Genomic DNA, 15,649 nt, shown 5'->3' on the forward strand with positions numbered 1-15,649 from the left:
CACCTTTAAGATACTTGATACGATGTTACTCTCCGAGAGTACCTTCGAAGCTGTTCACGTGAATTTATGATAAAACCTGCAGCTTTCGGGTGACGTCACTAAAGAAGAACTTGTGTACTAAAGCAGTTCGCTCACTTGCCTGTGTGCGATGGTGGTGTAATGGTGAGCATAGTTGCCTTCCAAGCAGTTGATCCGGGTTCGATTCCCGGCCATCGCACACTTTTAGGATCTTCGGTTCCATTACAATCGGCGGGACTATCTTAGAAACTGAATACGTGAATTTATGATACATACCTGTGGCTTTCTGGTGACGTCACAAAAAAAGGTGTTTTTTTAAAGCAGAATGCTCGCATGCCAACTTGCGCAGATTTTGTAATGGTGACCATAGTCGCCTTCCAAGCGTTTGATCCAGGTTCGATTCCCGGCCATCCCACACACTTAAGATCTTCTGTACCGTTACACTCATCGAGAGTACCTTCGAAGCTGAACACGTAAATTTGTTATACATAACTCTAGCTTTCTTGTGACGTCACTAAAGAAGAATTTGTGTATTAATGGAGTCCGCTCCGACGCCAACGTGCGATGGTGGTGTGATGGTGAGCATAGTTGCCTTCCAAGCAGTTGATCCGGGTTCGATTCCCGGCCATCGTTCTTTTAAGATATTTGATACCATGTTACTCTCCGAGAGTACCTTCGAAGCTGTTCACTTGAATTTATGATACAAACTTATAGCTTTCGATGTGACGTCGCTAAGGAAGCATTTGTGTGTTTAAGTACTTCGCTCGCGTGTCAACGCGCGATTGTGGTGTTATGGTGAGCATAGTTGCCTTCCAAGCAGTCGATCCGCGTTCGATTCCCAGCCATCGCACGATTTTAAGATCTTAGGTACATTTACACTCGGCGGGACTAACATCCAAACTGAACACGCGAATTTATGATACATACCTGTGGCTATCTAATGACGTCACTAAAAAGAGGGTGTTTTTTAAAGCAGTTCGCTTGCATGCCATGTTACCCTGATTGTGCAATGGTTAGCATAGTTGCCTTCCAAGCAGTGGATGTGGGTTCGATTCCAGGCCACCGCACACCATTGACATATTCGATACCATGACACTCTCCATAACTAATTTGTAACCTGAACTCGTGAATTTATGATACATACCTTCAGCTTTCGTAAACGTTACTAAAGAAGAACTTGTGTACTATACTATTTCGCTTACGTGCCTATGTGCGATGGTGGTGGAATGGTGAGCATAGTTGCCTTCCAAGCAGTTGATCCGGGTTCGATTCCCGGCCATCGCACACTTTTCGGATCTTCGGTTCCATTACAATCGGCGGGACTATCTTAGAAACTGAACACGTAAATTTATTACACATAACTCTAGCTCTCTTGTGACGTCACTAGAGAAGAATTTGTGTATTAATGAAGTCCGCTCTGACGCCAACGTGCGATGGTGGTGTAGTGGTGAGCATAGTTGCCTTCCAAGCAGTTGATCCGGGTTCGATTCCCGCCCTTCGCACACTTTTAAGATACTTGATACCATGTTGCCGCCTCTGTGGTGTAGTGGTTAGCGTGATTAGCTGCCACCCCCGGAGGTCCGGGTTCGATTCCCGGCTCTGCCACGAAATTTGAAAAGTGGTACGAGGGCTGGAACGGGGTCCACTCAGCCTCGGGAGGTCAACTGAGTAGAGGTGGGTTCGATTCCCACCTCAGCCATCCTGGAAGTGGTTTTCCGTGGTTTCCCACTTCTCCTCCAGGCGAATGCCGGGATGGTACCTAACTTAAGGCCAAGGCCGCACCCTTCCCTCTTCCTTGCCTATCCCTTCCAATCTTCCCATCCCTCCACAAGGCCCCTGTTCAGCATAGCAGGTGAGGCCGCCTGGGCGAGGTACTGGTCATACTCCCCAGTTGTATCCCCCGACCAAGAGTCTGAAGCTCCAGGACACTGCCCTTGAGGCGGTAGAGGTGGGATCCCTCGCTCAGTCCGAGGGAAAAACCGAACCTGGAGGGTAAACAGATGATGATGATGATGATAATACCATGTTACTCTCCGAGAGTACCTTCGAAGCTGTTCACGTGAATTTATGACAAAACCTGCAGCTTTCGGGTGACGTCACTAAAGAAGAACTTGTGTACTAAAGCAGTTCGCCGACATGCCTGTGTGCGATGGTGGTGTAATGGTGAGCATAGTTGCCTTCCCAGCAGTTGATCCGGGTTCGATTCCCGGCCATCGCACGATTTTAAGATCTTAGGTACATTTACACTCGGCGGGACTAACATCCAAACTGAACACGCGAATTTATGATACATACCTGTGGCTTTCTAATGACGTCACTAAAAAGAGGGTGTTCTTTAAAGCAGTTCGCTTGCATGCCATGTTACCCTGATTGTGCAATGGTTAGCAAAGTTGCCTTCCAAGCAGTGGATGTGGGTTCGATTCCAGGCCATCGCACACCATTGACATATTCGATACCATGACACTCTCCATAAGTAATTTGTAACCTGAACACCTAAATTTATGATACATACCTTCAGCTTTCGTAAACGTTACTAAAGAAGATCTTGTGTACTAAACTATTTCGCTTACCAGCCTATGTGCGATGGTGGTGTTATGGTGAGCATAGTTGCCTTCCAAGCACTTGATCCGGGTTCGATTCCCGGCCATCGCACACTTTTAGGATCTTCGGTTCCATTACAATCGGCGGGACTATCTTAGAAACTGAACACGTAAATTTATGACACATAACTCTAGCTTTCTTGTAACGTCACTAAAGAAGAATTTGTGTGTTAATGAAGTCCGCTCTGACGCCTACGTGCGATGGTGGTGTAATGGTGAGCATAGTTGCCTTCCAAGCAGTTGATCCGGGTTCGATTCCCGGCCATCGCACGATTTTAACATCTTCGGTACATTTACACTCGGCGGGACTAACATGCAAACTGAACACGCGAATTTATGATTCATACCTTTGGCCTTCTAATGACGTCACTAAAAAGAGGGTGTTTTTTAAAGCAGTTCGATTGCATGGCATGTTACTCTGATTGTGCAATGGTTAGCATAGTTGCCTTCCAAGCAGTCGATGTGGGTTCTATTCCAGGCCATCGCACACCATTGACATATTCGATACCATGACACTCTCCATAAGTAATTTGTAACCTGAACACGTGCATTTATGATACATACCTGCAGCTTTCGTAAACGTTACTAAAGAAGAACTTGTGTACTAAACTATTTCGCTTACGTGCCCATGTGCGATGGTGGTGTAATGGTGAGCATTGTTGAATTCCAAGCAGTTCATCCGGGTTCGATTCCCGGCCATCGCACACGTTTAAGATACCTGATACCATGTTACACTCCGAGAGTACCTTCGAAGCTGTCCACGTGAATTTATGATAAAACCTTCAGCCTTTGGGTGACGTCACTAAAGAAGAACGTGTGTACTAAAGCAGTTCGCTCACTTGCCTGTGTGCGATGGTGGTGTAATGGTGAGCATAGTTGCCTTCCAAGCAGTTGATCCGGGTTCGATTCCCGGCCATCGCACACTTTTAGGATCTTCGGTTCCATTACAATCGGCGGGACTATCTTAGAAACTGAACACGTAAATTTATGACACATAACTCTAGCTTTCCCGTGACGTCAATAAAGAAGAATTTGTGTATTAATGAAGTCCGCTCTGACGCCAACGTGCGATGGTGGTGTAATGGTGAGCTTAGTTGCCTTCCAAGCAGTTGATCCGGGTTCGATTCCCGGCCATCGCGCACCTTTAAGATACTTGATACCATGTTACTCTCCGAGAGTACCTTCGAAGCTGTTCACGTGAATTTATGATAAAACCTGCAGCTTCCGGGTGACGTCACTAAAGAAGAACATGTGTACTAAAGCAGTTCGCCGACTTGCCTGGGTGCGATGGTGGTGTAATGGTGAGCATAGTTGCCTTCCAAGCAGTTGATCCGGGTTCTATTCCCGGCCATCGCACGATGTTAAGATCTTAGGTACATTTACACTCGGCGGGACTAACATCCAAGCTGAACACGCGAATTTATGATACATACCAGTGGCTTTCTAATGACGTCACTAAAAAGAGGGTGTTCTTTAAAGCAGTTCGCTTGCATGCTATGTTACCCTGATTGTGCAATGGTTAGCATAGTTGCCTTCCAAGCAGTGGATGTGGGTTCGATTCCAGGCCATCGCACACCATTGATCTATTCGATACCATGACACTCTCCATAAGTAATTTGTAACCTGAGCACGTGAATTTATGATACATACCGTCAGCTTTCGTAAACGTTACTAAAGAAGAACTTGTGTACTAAACTATTTCGCTTACGCGCCTATGTGCGATGGTGGTGTAATGGTGAGCATAGTTGCCTTCCAAGCAGTTCATCGGGGTCGATTCCCGGCCATCGCGCGATTTTAAGATCTTCGGTACATTTACACTCGGCGGGACTAACATCCAAACTGAACACGTGAATTTATGATACATACCTGTGGCTATCTAATGACGTCACTAAAAAGAGGGTGTTTTCTAAAGCAGTTCGCTTGCATGCCATGTTACCCTGATTGTGCAATGGTTAGCATAGTTGCCTTCCAAGCAGTGGATGTGGGTTCGATTCCAGGCCATCGCACACCATTGACATATTCGATACCATGACACGCTCCATAAGTAATTTGTAACCTGAACACGTGAATTTATGATACATACCTTCAGCTTTCGTAAACGTTACTAAAGAAGATCTTGTGTACTAAACTATTTCGCTTACCTGCCTATGTGCGATGGTGGTGTTATGGTGAACATAGTTGCCTTCCAAGCACTTGATCCGGGTTCGATTCCCGGCCATCGCACACTTTTAGGATCTTCGGTTCCATTACAATCGGCCGGACTATCTTAGAAACTGAATACGTGTATTTATGATATATGCCTGTGGCTTTCTGGTGACGTCACAAAAAAAGGTGTATTTTAAAGCAGAATGCTCGCATGCCAAGTTGCGCAGATTTTGTATCGGTGACAATAGTCGCCTTCCAAGCGTTTGATCCAGGTTCGATTCCCGGCCATCCCACACTCTTAAGATCTTCCGTTCCGTTACACTCATCGAGAGTACCTTCGAAGCTGAACACGTAAATTTGTTATACATAACTCTAGCTTTCTTGTGACGTCACTAAAGAAGAATTTGTGTATTAATGGAGTCCGCTCCGACGCCAACGTGCGGTGGTGGTGTGATGGTGAGCATAGTTGCCTTCCAAGCAGTTGATCCGGGTTCGATTCCCGGCCATCGCACAATTTTAGGATCTTCGGTTCCATTACAATCGGCGGGACTATCTTAGAAACTGAACACGTAAATTTATGACACATAACTCTAGCTTTCTTGTGACGTCACTAAAGAAGAATTTGTGTATTAATGAAGTCAGCTCTGACGCCTACGTGCGATGGTGGTGTAATGGTGAGCATAGTTGCCTTCCAAGCAGTTGATCCGGGTTCGATTCCCGGCCATCGCACACTTTTAAGATACTTGATACCATGTTACTCTCCGAGAGTACCTTCGAAGCTGTTCACTTGAATTTATGATACAAACTTATAGCTTTCGGGTGACGTCGCTAAGGAAGCATTTGTGTTTTTAAGTACTTCGCTCGCGTGTCAACGCGCGATTGTGTTGTTATGGTGAGCATAGTTGCCTTCCAAGCAGTCGATCCGCGTTCGATTCCCAGCCATCGCAAGATATTTAGATCTTCGGTACATTTACACTCGGCGGGACTAACATCCAAACTGAACACGCGAATTTATGATACATACCTGTGGCTATCTAATGACGTCACTAAAAAGAGGGTGTTTTTTAAAGCAGTTCGCTTGCATGCCATATTACCCTGATTGTGCAATGGTTAGCATAGTTGCCTTCCAAGCAGGGGATGTGGGTTCTATTCCAGGCCATCGCACACCATTGACATATTCGATACCATGACACTCTCCATAAGTAATTTGTAACATGAACACGTGCATTTATGATACATACCTGCAGCTTTCGTAAACGTTACTAAAGAAGAACTTGTGTACTAAACTATTTCGCTTACGTGCCCATGTGCGATGGTGGTGTAATGGTGAGCATAGTTGCGCTCCAAGCAGTTCATCCGGGTTCGATTCCAGGCCATCGCACACGTTTAAGATACTTGATACCATGTTACACTCCGAGAGTACCTTCGAAGCTGTCCACGTGAATTTATGATAAAACCTGCAGCTTTCGGGTGACGTCACTAAAGAAGAACGTGTGTACTAAAGCAGTTCGCTCAATTGCCTGTGTGCGATGGTGGTGTAATGGTGAGCATAGTTGCCTTCCAAGCAGTTGATCCGGGTTCGATTCCCGGCCATCGCACACTTTTAGGATCTTCGGTTCCATTACAATCGGCGGGACTATCTTAGAAACTGAACACGTAAATTTATGACACATAACTCTAGCTTTCCTGTGACGTCAATAAAGAAGAATTTGTGTATTAATGAAGTCCGCTCTGAAGCCAACGTGCGATGGTGGTGTAATGGTGAGCATAGTTGCCTTCCAAGCAGTTGATCCGTGTTCGATTCCCGGCCATCGCGCACCTTTAAAATACTTGATACCATGTTACTCTCCGAGAGTACCTTCCAAGCAGTGGATGTGGGTTCTATTCCAGGCCATCGCACACCATTGACATATTCGATACCATGACACTCTCCATAAGTAATTTGTAACCTGAACACGTGCATTTATGATACATACCTGCAGCTTTCGTAAACGTTACTAAAGAAGAACTTGTGTACTAAACTATTTCGCTTACGTGCCCATGTGCGATGGTGGTGTAATGGTGAGCATAGTTGCGTTCCAAGCAGTTCATCCGGGTTCGATTCCCGGCCATCGCACACGTTTAAGATACTTGATACCATGTTACACTCCGAGAGTACCTTCGAAGCTGTCCACGTGAATTTATGATAAAACCTGCAGCTTTCGGGTGACGTCACTAAAGAAGAACGTGTGTACTAAAGCAGTTCGCTCACTTGAATGTGTGCGATGGTGGTGTAATGGTGAGCATAGTTGCCTTCCAAGCAGTTGATCCGGGTTCGATTCCCGGCCATCGCACACTTTTAGGATCTTCGGTTCCATTACAATCGGCGGGACTATCTTAGAAACTGAACACGTAAATTTATGACACGTAACTCTAGCTTTCCTGTGACGTCAATAAAGAAGAATTTGTGTATTAATGAAGTCCGCTCTGACGCCAACGTGCGATGGTGGTGTAATGGTGAGCATAGTTGCCTTCCAAGCAGTTGATCCGGGTTCGATTCACGGCCATCGCGCACCTTATCATACTTGATACCATGTTACTCTCCGAGAGTACCTTCGAAGCTGTTCACGTGAATTTATGATAAAACCTGCAGCTTTCGGGTGACGTCACTAAAGAAGAACTTGTGTACTAAAGCAGTTCGCCGACTTGCCTGTGTGCGATGGTGGTGTAATGGTGAGCATAGTTGCCTTCCAAGCAGTTGATCCGGGTTCGATTCCCGGCCATCGCACACTTTTATGATCTTCGGTTCCATTACAATCGGCGGGACTATCCTAGAAACTGAACACGTAAATTTATGACACATAACTCTAGCTTTCTTGTGACGTCACTAAAGAAGAATTTGTGTATTAATGAAGTCCGCTCTGACGCCAACGTGCGATGGTGGTGTAGTGGTGAGCATAGTTGCCTTCCAAGCAGTTGATCCGGGTTCGATTCACGGCCATCGCGCACCTTTAAGATACTTGATACGATGTTACTCTCCGAGAGTACCTTCGAAGCTGTTCACGTGAATTTATGATAAAACCTGCAGCTTTCGGGTGACGTCACTAAAGAAGAACTTGTGTACTAAAGCAGTTCGCTCACTTGCCTGTGTGCGATGGTGGTGTAATGGTGAGCATAGTTGCCTTCCAAGCAGTTGATCCGGGTTCGATTCCCGGCCATCGCACACTTTCAGGATCTTCGGTTCCATTACAATCGGCCGGACTATCTTAGAAACTGAATACGTGAATTTATGATACATACCTGAGGCTTTCTGGTGACGTCACAAAAAAAGGTGTGTTTTAAAGCAGAATGCTCGCATGCCAAGTTGCGCAGATTTTGTAATGGTGACCACAGTCGCCTTCCAAGCGTTTGATCCAGGTTCGATTCCCGGCCATCCCACACTCTTAAGATCTTCTGTTCCGTTACACTCATCGAGAGTACCTTCGAAGCTGAACACGTAAATTTGTTATACATAACTCTAGCTTTCTTGTGACGTCACTAAAGAAGAATTTGTGTATTAATGGAGTCCGCTCCGACGCCAACGTGCGATGGTGGAGTGATGGTGAGCACAGTTGCCTTCCAAGCAGTTGATCCGGTTTCGATTCCCGGCCATCGTTCTTTTAAGATATTTGATACCATATTACTCTCCGAGAGTACCTTCGAAGCTGTTCACGTGAATTTATGATAAAACCTGCAGCTTTCGGGTGACCTCACTAAAGAAGAACTTGTGTACTAAAGCAGTTCGCCGACTTGCCTGTGTGCGATGGTGGTGTAATAGTGAGCATAGTTGCCTTCCAAGCAGTTGATCCGGGTTCGATTCCCGGCCATCGCACGATTTTAAGATCTTCGGTACCTTTACACTCGGCGGGACTATCATACAAAATGAACACGCGAATTTATGATACATACCTGTAGCCTTCTAATGACGTCACTAAAAAGAGGGTGTTTTTTAGAGCAGTTCGATTGCATGCCATGTTACCCTGATTGTGCAATGGTTAGCATAGTTGCCTTCCAAGCAGTGGATGTGGGTTCTATTCCAGGCCATCGTTCTTTCAAGATATTTGATACCATGTTACTCTCCGAGAGTACCTTCGAAGCTGTTCACTTGAATTTATGATACAAACTTATAGCTTTCGGGTGACGTCGCTAAGGAAGCATTTGTGCGTTTAAGTACTTCGCTCGCGTGTCAACGCGCGATTGTGGTGTTATGGTGAGCATAGTTGCCTTCCAAGCAGTCGATCCGCGTTCGATTCCCAGCCATCGCAAGATATTTAGATCTTCGATACATTTACACTCGGTGGGACTAACATCCAAACTGAACACGCGAATTTATGATACATACCTGTGGCTTTCTAATGACGTCACTAAAAAGAGGGTGTTTTTTAAAGCAGTTCGCTTGCATGCCAAGTTACCCTGATTGTGCAATGGTTAGCATAGTTGCCTTCCAAGCAGTGGATGTGGGTTCTATTCCAGGCCATCGCACACCATTGACATATTCGATACCATGACAGTCTCCATAAGTAATTTGTAACCTGAACACGTGCATTTATGATACATACCTGCAGCTTTCGTAAACGTTAGTATAGAAGAACTTGTGTACTAAACTATTTCGCTTACGTGCCCATGTGCGATGGTGGTGTAATGGTGAGCATAGTTGCCTTCCAAGCAGTTGATCCGGGTTCGATTCACGGCCATCGCACGATTTTAAGATCTTAGGTACATTTACACTCGGCGGGACTAACATCCAAACTGAACACGTGAATTTATGATACATACCTGTGGCTATCTAATGACGTCACTAAAAAGAGGGTGTTTTTTAAAGCAGTTCGCTTGCATGCCATGTTACCCTGATTGTGCAATGGTTAGCATAGTTGCCTTCCAAGCAGTGGATGTGGGTTCGATTCCAGGCCGTCGCACACCATTGACATATTCGATACCATGACACTCTCCATAAGTAATTTCTAACCTGAACACGTGAATTACGATACATACCTTCAGCTTTCGTAAACGTTACTAAAGAAGATCTTGTGTACTAAACTATTTCGCTTACCTGCCTATGTGCGATGGTGGTGTAATGGTGAACATAGTTGCCTTCCAAGCACTTGATCCGGGTTCGATTCCCGGCCATCGCACACTTTTAGGATCTTCGGTTCCATTACAATCGGCGGGACTATCTTAGAAACTGAACACGTAAATTTATGACACATAACTCTAGCTTTCTTGTGACGTCACTAAAGAAGAATTTGTGTGTTAATGAAGTCTGCTCTGACGCCTACGTGCGATGGTGGTGTAATGGTGAGCGTAGTTGCCTTCCAAGCAGTTGATCCGGGTTCGATTCCCGGCCATCGCACACTTTTAAGATACTTGATACCATGTTACTCTCCGAGAGTACCTTCGAAGCTGTTCACGTGAATATATGATAAAGCCTGCAGCTTTCGGGTGACGTCACTAAGGAAGAACTTGTGTACTAAAGCAGTTCGCTCACTCGCCTATGTGCGATGGTGGTGTAATGGTGAGCATAGTTGCCTTCCAAGCAGTTGATCCGGGTTCGATTCCCGGCCATCGCACGATTTTAAGATCTTCGGTACATTTACACTCGGCGAGACTAACATCCAAACTGAACACGTGAATTTATGATCCATACCTGTGGCTTTCTAATGACGTCAAAAAAAAGAGTGTGTTTTTTTAAAGCAGTTCGCTTGCATTTCAAGTTACCCTGATTGTGCAATGGTTAGCATAGTTGCCTTCCAAGCAGTGGATGTGGGTTCTATTCCAGGCCATTGCACACCATTGACATATTCGATACCATGACACTCTCCATAAGTAATTTGTAACCTGAACACGTGCATTTATGATACATACCTGCAGCTTTCGTAAACGTTACTAAAGAAGAACTTGTGTACTAAACTATTTCGCTTACGTGCCCATGTGCGATGGTGGTGTAATGATGAGCATACGTGCCTACCAAGCAGTTGATCCGGGTTCGATTCCCGGCCATCGCACACTTTTAGGATCTTCGGTTCCATTACAATCGGCGGGACTATCTTAGAAAATGAATACGTGAATTTATGATACATACCTGTGGCTTTCTCGTGACGTCACAAAAAAAGGTGTGTTTTAAAGCAGAATGCTCGCATGCCAAGTTGCGCAGATTATGTAATGGTGACCATAGTCGCCTTCCAAGCGTTTGATCCAGGTTCCATTCCCGGCCATCCAACACTCTTAAGATCTTCTGTTCCGTGACACTCATCGAGAGTACCTTCGAAGCTGAACACGTAAATTTGTTATACATAACTCTAGTTTTCTTGTGACGTCACTAAAGAAGAATTTGTGTATTAATGGAGTCCGCTCGGACGCCAAAGTGCGATGGTGGTGTGATGGTGAGCATAGTTGCCTTCCAAGCAGTTGATCCGGGTTCGATTCCCGGCCATCGTTCTTTTAAGATATTTGATACCATGTTACTCTCCGAGAGTACCTTCGAAGCTGTTCACTTGAATTTATGATACAAACTTATAGCCTTCGGGTGACGTCGCTAAGGAAGCATTTCTGTGTTTAAGTACTTCGCACGCGTGTCAACGCGCGATGGTGGTGTTATGGTGAGCATAGTTGCCTTCCAAGCAGTTGATCCGCGTTCGATTCCCAGCCATCGCAAGATATTTAGATCTTCGGTACATTTACACTCGGCGGGACTAACATCCAAACTGAACACGCGAATTTATGATACATACCTGTGGCTATCTAATGACGTCACTAAAAAGAGGGTGTTTTTTAAAGCAGTTCGCTTGCATGCCATGTTACCCTGATTGTGCAATGGTTATCATATTTGCCTTGCAGGCAGTGGATATGGGTTCGATTCCAGGCCATCGCACACCATTGACATATTCGATACCATGACACTCTCCATAAGTAATTTGTAACCCGAACACGTGAATTTATGATACATACCGTCAGCTTTCGTAAACGTTACTAAAGAAGAACTTGTGTACTAAACAATTTCGCTTACGCGCCTATGTGCGATTTTGGTGTAATGGTGAGCATAGTTGCCTTCCAAGCAGTTCATCCAGGTTCGATTCCCGGCCATCGCACACTTTTAGGATCTTCAGTTCCATTACAATCGGCGGGACTATCTTAGAAACTGAACACGTAAATTTATGACACATAATTCTAGCTTTCATGTGACGTCACTAAAGAAGAATTTGTGTATTAATGAAGTCCGCTCTGACGCCAACGTGCGATGGTGGTGTAATGGTGAGCATAGTTGCCTTCCAAGCAGTTGATCCGGGTTCGATTCCCGGCCATCGCACGATTTTAAGATCTTCGGTACATTTACACTCGGCGGGACTAACATCCAAACTGAACACGTGAATTTATGATCCATACCTGTGGCATTCTAATGACGTCACTAAAAAGAGGGTGTTTTTTAAAGCAGTTCGATTGCATGCCATGTTACCCTGATGGTGCAATGGTTTGCATAGTTGGTTTCCAAGCAGTGGAAATGGGTTCTATTCCAGGCCATTGCACACCATTGACATATTCGATACCATGACACTCTCCATAAGTAATTTGTGACCTGAACACGTGCATTTATAATACATACCAGCAGCTTTCGTAAACGTTACTAAAGAAGAACTTGTGTACTAAACTATTTCGCTTACGTGCCCATGTGCGATGGTGGTGTAATGGTGAGCATACTTGCCTTCCAAGCAGTGGATGTGGGTTCGATTCCAGGCCATCGCACACCATTGACATATTCGATACCATGACACTCTCCATAAGTAATTTGTAACCTGAACACGTGAATTTATGATACATACCTGCAGCTTTCGTAAACGTTACTAAAGAAGAACTTGTGTACTAAACTATTTCGCTTACGTGCCCATGTGCGATGGTGGTGTAATGGTGAGCATAGTTGCCTTCCAAGCAGTTCATCCGGGTTCGATTCCCGGCCATCGCACACGTTTAAGATACTTGATACCATGTTACACTCCAAGAGTACCTTCCAAGCTGTTCACGTGAATTTATGATAAAACCTGCAGCTTTCGGGTGACGTCACTAAAGAAGAACGTGTGTACTAAAGCAGTTCGCTCACTTGCCTGTGTGCGATGGTGGTGTAATGGTGAGCATAGTTGCCTTCCAAGCAGTTTATCCGGGTTCGATTCCCGGCCATCGCGCACCTTTAAGATACTTGATACCATGTTACTCTCCGAGAGTACCTTCGAAGCTGTTCACGTGAATTTATGATAAAACCTGCAGCTTTCGGGTGACGTCACTAAAGAAGAACTTGTGTACTAAAGCAGTTCGCCGACTTGCCTGTGTGCGATGGTGGTGTAATGGTGAGCATAGTTGCCTTCCAAGCAGTTGATCCGGGTTCGATTCCCGGCCATCGCACGATTTTAAGATCTTCGGTACATTTACACTCGGCGGGACTAACATCCAAACTGAACACGTGAATTTAGGATACATACCTGTGGCTTTCTAATAACGTCACTAAAAAAGGGTGTTTTTTTAAAACAGTTCGCTTGCATGCCATGGTACCCTGATTGTGCAATGGTTAGCATAGTTGCCTTCCAAGCAGTGGATGTGGGTTCTATTCCAGGCCATTGCACACCATTGACATATTCGATACCATGACACTCTCCATAAGTAATTTGTAACCTGAACACGTGCATTTATGATACATACCTGCAGCTTTCGTAAACGTTACTAAAGAAGAACTTGTGTACTAAACTATTTCGCTTACGTGCCCATGTGCGATGGTGGTGTAATGATGAGCATACTTGCCTTCCAAGCAGTTGATCCGGGTTCGATTCCCGGCCATCCCACACTCTTAAGATCTTCGGTTCCGTTACACTCATCGAGAGTACCTTCGAAGCTGAACACGTAAATTCGTTATACATAACCCTAGCCTTCTTGTGACGTCACTAAAGAAGAATTTGTGTATTAATGGAGTCCGCTCCGACGCCAACGTGCGATGGTGGTGTGATGGTGAGCGTAGTTGCCTTCCAAGCAGTTGATCCGGGTTCGATTCCCGGCCATCGTTCTTTTAAGATATTTGATACCATGTTTCCCTCCGAGAGTACCTTCGAAGCTGTTCACTTGAATTTATGATACAAACTTATAGCTTTCGGGTGACGTCGCGAAGGAAGCATTTGTGTGTTTAAGTACTTCGCTCGCGTGTCAACGCGCGATGGTGGTGTTATGGTGAGCATAGTTGCCTTCCAAACAGTTGAGCCGGGTTCGATTCTCGGCCATCGCACGGCTTTAAGATCTTCGGTACATTTACACTCGGCGGGACTAACATCCAAACTGAACACGCGAATTTATGATACATACCTGTGGCTTTCTAATGACGTCACTAAAAAGAGGGTTTTTTTTAAAGCAGTTCGCTTGCATGCCATGTTACCCTGATTGTGCAATGGTTAGCATAGTTGCCTTCCAAGCAGTGGATGTGGGTTCTATTCCAGGCCATCGCACACCATTGACATATTCGATACCATGACACTCTCCATAAGTAATTTGTAACCTGAACACGTGCATTTATGATACATACCTGCAGCTTTCGTAAACGTTAGTATAGAAGAACTTGTGTACGAAACTATTTCGCTTACGTGCCCATGTGCGATGGTGGTGTAGTCGTGAGCATGCTTGCCTTCCAAGCAGTTCATCCGGGTTCGATTCCCGGCCATCGCACACTTTTAGGATCTTCGGTTCCATTACAATCGGCGGGACTATCTTAGAAACTGAACACGTAAATTTATGACACATAACTCTAGCTTTCTTGTGACGTCACTAAAGAAGAATTTGTGTATTAATGAAGTCCGCTCTGCCGTCAACGTGCGATGGTGGTGTAATGGTGAGCGTAGTTGCCTTCCAAGCAGTTGATCCGGGTTCGATTCCCGGCCATCGCACACTATTAAGATACTTGATACCATGTTACTCTCCGAGAGTACCTTCGAAGCTGTTCACGTGAAGTGATGATAAAACGTGCCGCTTTCGGGTGACGTCACTAAAGAAGAACATGTGTACTAAAGCAGTTCGCTCACTCGCCTATGTGCGATGGTGGTGTAATGGTGAGCATAGTTGCCTTCCAAGCAGTTGATCCGGGTTCGATTCCCGGCCATCGCACGATTTTAAGATCTTCGGTACATTTACACTCGGCGAGACTAACATCCAAACTGAACACGTGAATTTATGATCCATACCTGTGGCTTTCTAATGACGTCAAAAAAAAGAGTGTGTTTTTTTAAAGCAGTTCGCTTGCATTTCAAGTTACCCTGATTGTGCAATGGTTAGCATAGTTGCCTTCCAAGCAGTGGATGTGGGTTCTATTCCAGGCCATTGCACACCATTGACATATTCGATACCATGACACTCTCCATAAGTAATTTGTAACCTGAACACGTGCATTTATGATACATACCTGCAGCTTTCGTAAACGTTACTAAAGAAGAACTTGTGTACTAAACTATTTCGCTTACGTGCCCATGTGCGATGGTGGTGTAATGATGAGCATACGTGCCTACCAAGCAGTTGATCCGGGTTCGATTCCCGGCCATCGCACACTTTTAGGATCTTCGGTTCCATTACAATCGGCGGGACTATCTTAGAAACTGAATACGTGAATTTATGATACATACCTGTGGCTTTCTCGTGACGTCACAAAAAAAAGGTGTGTTTTAAAGCAGAATGCTCGCATGCCAAGTTGCGCAGATTATGTAATGGTGACCATAGTCGCCTTCCAAGCGTTTGATCCAGGTTCCATTCCCGGCCATCCAACACTCTTAAGATCTTCTGTTCCGTGACACTCATCGAGAGTACCTTCGAAGCTGAACACGTAAATTTGTTATACATAACTCTAGTTTTCTTGT

The 15,649-nt window shown here is 45.1% G+C and overlaps 33 non-coding genes across 33 annotated transcripts; all 33 read left to right on the plus strand.

The window, feature by feature from the left end:
* Window positions 1-145: 145 nt before the first annotated feature.
* On the plus strand, window positions 146-217 carry TRNAG-UCC (transfer RNA glycine (anticodon UCC)). Its single transcript has one exon. It is a non-coding gene; the product is annotated as a tRNA-Gly (tRNA).
* Window positions 218-579: 362 nt separating this feature from the next.
* TRNAG-UCC (transfer RNA glycine (anticodon UCC)) lies at window positions 580-651 on the plus strand. The gene has a single exon. It is a non-coding gene; the product is annotated as a tRNA-Gly (tRNA).
* Window positions 652-1,230: 579 nt separating this feature from the next.
* On the plus strand, window positions 1,231-1,302 carry TRNAG-UCC (transfer RNA glycine (anticodon UCC)). The gene has a single exon. It is a non-coding gene; the product is annotated as a tRNA-Gly (tRNA).
* A 146-nt stretch (window positions 1,303-1,448) lies between these two features.
* On the plus strand, window positions 1,449-1,520 carry TRNAG-UCC (transfer RNA glycine (anticodon UCC)). Its single transcript has one exon. It is a non-coding gene; the product is annotated as a tRNA-Gly (tRNA).
* Window positions 1,521-2,164: 644 nt separating this feature from the next.
* Window positions 2,165-2,236, plus strand: TRNAG-UCC (transfer RNA glycine (anticodon UCC)). The gene has a single exon. It is a non-coding gene; the product is annotated as a tRNA-Gly (tRNA).
* A 362-nt stretch (window positions 2,237-2,598) lies between these two features.
* On the plus strand, window positions 2,599-2,670 carry TRNAG-UCC (transfer RNA glycine (anticodon UCC)). The gene has a single exon. It is a non-coding gene; the product is annotated as a tRNA-Gly (tRNA).
* A 146-nt stretch (window positions 2,671-2,816) lies between these two features.
* Window positions 2,817-2,888, plus strand: TRNAG-UCC (transfer RNA glycine (anticodon UCC)). Its single transcript has one exon. It is a non-coding gene; the product is annotated as a tRNA-Gly (tRNA).
* Window positions 2,889-3,467: 579 nt separating this feature from the next.
* TRNAG-UCC (transfer RNA glycine (anticodon UCC)) lies at window positions 3,468-3,539 on the plus strand. The gene has a single exon. It is a non-coding gene; the product is annotated as a tRNA-Gly (tRNA).
* A 146-nt stretch (window positions 3,540-3,685) lies between these two features.
* Window positions 3,686-3,757, plus strand: TRNAG-UCC (transfer RNA glycine (anticodon UCC)). Its single transcript has one exon. It is a non-coding gene; the product is annotated as a tRNA-Gly (tRNA).
* Window positions 3,758-3,902: 145 nt separating this feature from the next.
* Window positions 3,903-3,974, plus strand: TRNAG-UCC (transfer RNA glycine (anticodon UCC)). The gene has a single exon. It is a non-coding gene; the product is annotated as a tRNA-Gly (tRNA).
* Window positions 3,975-4,769: 795 nt separating this feature from the next.
* On the plus strand, window positions 4,770-4,841 carry TRNAG-UCC (transfer RNA glycine (anticodon UCC)). The gene has a single exon. It is a non-coding gene; the product is annotated as a tRNA-Gly (tRNA).
* Window positions 4,842-5,202: 361 nt separating this feature from the next.
* TRNAG-UCC (transfer RNA glycine (anticodon UCC)) lies at window positions 5,203-5,274 on the plus strand. The gene has a single exon. It is a non-coding gene; the product is annotated as a tRNA-Gly (tRNA).
* Window positions 5,275-5,420: 146 nt separating this feature from the next.
* On the plus strand, window positions 5,421-5,492 carry TRNAG-UCC (transfer RNA glycine (anticodon UCC)). Its single transcript has one exon. It is a non-coding gene; the product is annotated as a tRNA-Gly (tRNA).
* Window positions 5,493-6,289: 797 nt separating this feature from the next.
* Window positions 6,290-6,361, plus strand: TRNAG-UCC (transfer RNA glycine (anticodon UCC)). The gene has a single exon. It is a non-coding gene; the product is annotated as a tRNA-Gly (tRNA).
* A 146-nt stretch (window positions 6,362-6,507) lies between these two features.
* On the plus strand, window positions 6,508-6,579 carry TRNAG-UCC (transfer RNA glycine (anticodon UCC)). Its single transcript has one exon. It is a non-coding gene; the product is annotated as a tRNA-Gly (tRNA).
* Window positions 6,580-6,807: 228 nt separating this feature from the next.
* TRNAG-UCC (transfer RNA glycine (anticodon UCC)) lies at window positions 6,808-6,879 on the plus strand. The gene has a single exon. It is a non-coding gene; the product is annotated as a tRNA-Gly (tRNA).
* Window positions 6,880-7,024: 145 nt separating this feature from the next.
* On the plus strand, window positions 7,025-7,096 carry TRNAG-UCC (transfer RNA glycine (anticodon UCC)). Its single transcript has one exon. It is a non-coding gene; the product is annotated as a tRNA-Gly (tRNA).
* Window positions 7,097-7,242: 146 nt separating this feature from the next.
* On the plus strand, window positions 7,243-7,314 carry TRNAG-UCC (transfer RNA glycine (anticodon UCC)). Its single transcript has one exon. It is a non-coding gene; the product is annotated as a tRNA-Gly (tRNA).
* A 144-nt stretch (window positions 7,315-7,458) lies between these two features.
* TRNAG-UCC (transfer RNA glycine (anticodon UCC)) lies at window positions 7,459-7,530 on the plus strand. The gene has a single exon. It is a non-coding gene; the product is annotated as a tRNA-Gly (tRNA).
* Window positions 7,531-7,676: 146 nt separating this feature from the next.
* Window positions 7,677-7,748, plus strand: TRNAG-UCC (transfer RNA glycine (anticodon UCC)). Its single transcript has one exon. It is a non-coding gene; the product is annotated as a tRNA-Gly (tRNA).
* Window positions 7,749-7,893: 145 nt separating this feature from the next.
* Window positions 7,894-7,965, plus strand: TRNAG-UCC (transfer RNA glycine (anticodon UCC)). Its single transcript has one exon. It is a non-coding gene; the product is annotated as a tRNA-Gly (tRNA).
* A 576-nt stretch (window positions 7,966-8,541) lies between these two features.
* Window positions 8,542-8,613, plus strand: TRNAG-UCC (transfer RNA glycine (anticodon UCC)). The gene has a single exon. It is a non-coding gene; the product is annotated as a tRNA-Gly (tRNA).
* Window positions 8,614-9,408: 795 nt separating this feature from the next.
* On the plus strand, window positions 9,409-9,480 carry TRNAG-UCC (transfer RNA glycine (anticodon UCC)). The gene has a single exon. It is a non-coding gene; the product is annotated as a tRNA-Gly (tRNA).
* A 361-nt stretch (window positions 9,481-9,841) lies between these two features.
* Window positions 9,842-9,913, plus strand: TRNAG-UCC (transfer RNA glycine (anticodon UCC)). The gene has a single exon. It is a non-coding gene; the product is annotated as a tRNA-Gly (tRNA).
* Window positions 9,914-10,059: 146 nt separating this feature from the next.
* On the plus strand, window positions 10,060-10,131 carry TRNAG-UCC (transfer RNA glycine (anticodon UCC)). The gene has a single exon. It is a non-coding gene; the product is annotated as a tRNA-Gly (tRNA).
* Window positions 10,132-10,276: 145 nt separating this feature from the next.
* TRNAG-UCC (transfer RNA glycine (anticodon UCC)) lies at window positions 10,277-10,348 on the plus strand. Its single transcript has one exon. It is a non-coding gene; the product is annotated as a tRNA-Gly (tRNA).
* A 796-nt stretch (window positions 10,349-11,144) lies between these two features.
* TRNAG-UCC (transfer RNA glycine (anticodon UCC)) lies at window positions 11,145-11,216 on the plus strand. Its single transcript has one exon. It is a non-coding gene; the product is annotated as a tRNA-Gly (tRNA).
* Window positions 11,217-12,012: 796 nt separating this feature from the next.
* On the plus strand, window positions 12,013-12,084 carry TRNAG-UCC (transfer RNA glycine (anticodon UCC)). The gene has a single exon. It is a non-coding gene; the product is annotated as a tRNA-Gly (tRNA).
* A 579-nt stretch (window positions 12,085-12,663) lies between these two features.
* On the plus strand, window positions 12,664-12,735 carry TRNAG-UCC (transfer RNA glycine (anticodon UCC)). Its single transcript has one exon. It is a non-coding gene; the product is annotated as a tRNA-Gly (tRNA).
* Window positions 12,736-12,880: 145 nt separating this feature from the next.
* Window positions 12,881-12,952, plus strand: TRNAG-UCC (transfer RNA glycine (anticodon UCC)). The gene has a single exon. It is a non-coding gene; the product is annotated as a tRNA-Gly (tRNA).
* A 145-nt stretch (window positions 12,953-13,097) lies between these two features.
* TRNAG-UCC (transfer RNA glycine (anticodon UCC)) lies at window positions 13,098-13,169 on the plus strand. Its single transcript has one exon. It is a non-coding gene; the product is annotated as a tRNA-Gly (tRNA).
* Window positions 13,170-14,617: 1,448 nt separating this feature from the next.
* On the plus strand, window positions 14,618-14,689 carry TRNAG-UCC (transfer RNA glycine (anticodon UCC)). The gene has a single exon. It is a non-coding gene; the product is annotated as a tRNA-Gly (tRNA).
* A 145-nt stretch (window positions 14,690-14,834) lies between these two features.
* Window positions 14,835-14,906, plus strand: TRNAG-UCC (transfer RNA glycine (anticodon UCC)). Its single transcript has one exon. It is a non-coding gene; the product is annotated as a tRNA-Gly (tRNA).
* The last annotated feature ends 743 nt before the right edge of the window (window positions 14,907-15,649 follow it).

Source organism: Anabrus simplex, chromosome 1 (assembly GCF_040414725.1).
Source record: "Anabrus simplex isolate iqAnaSimp1 chromosome 1, ASM4041472v1, whole genome shotgun sequence".
Taxonomy (NCBI): Eukaryota; Metazoa; Arthropoda; class Insecta; order Orthoptera; family Tettigoniidae; genus Anabrus; species Anabrus simplex.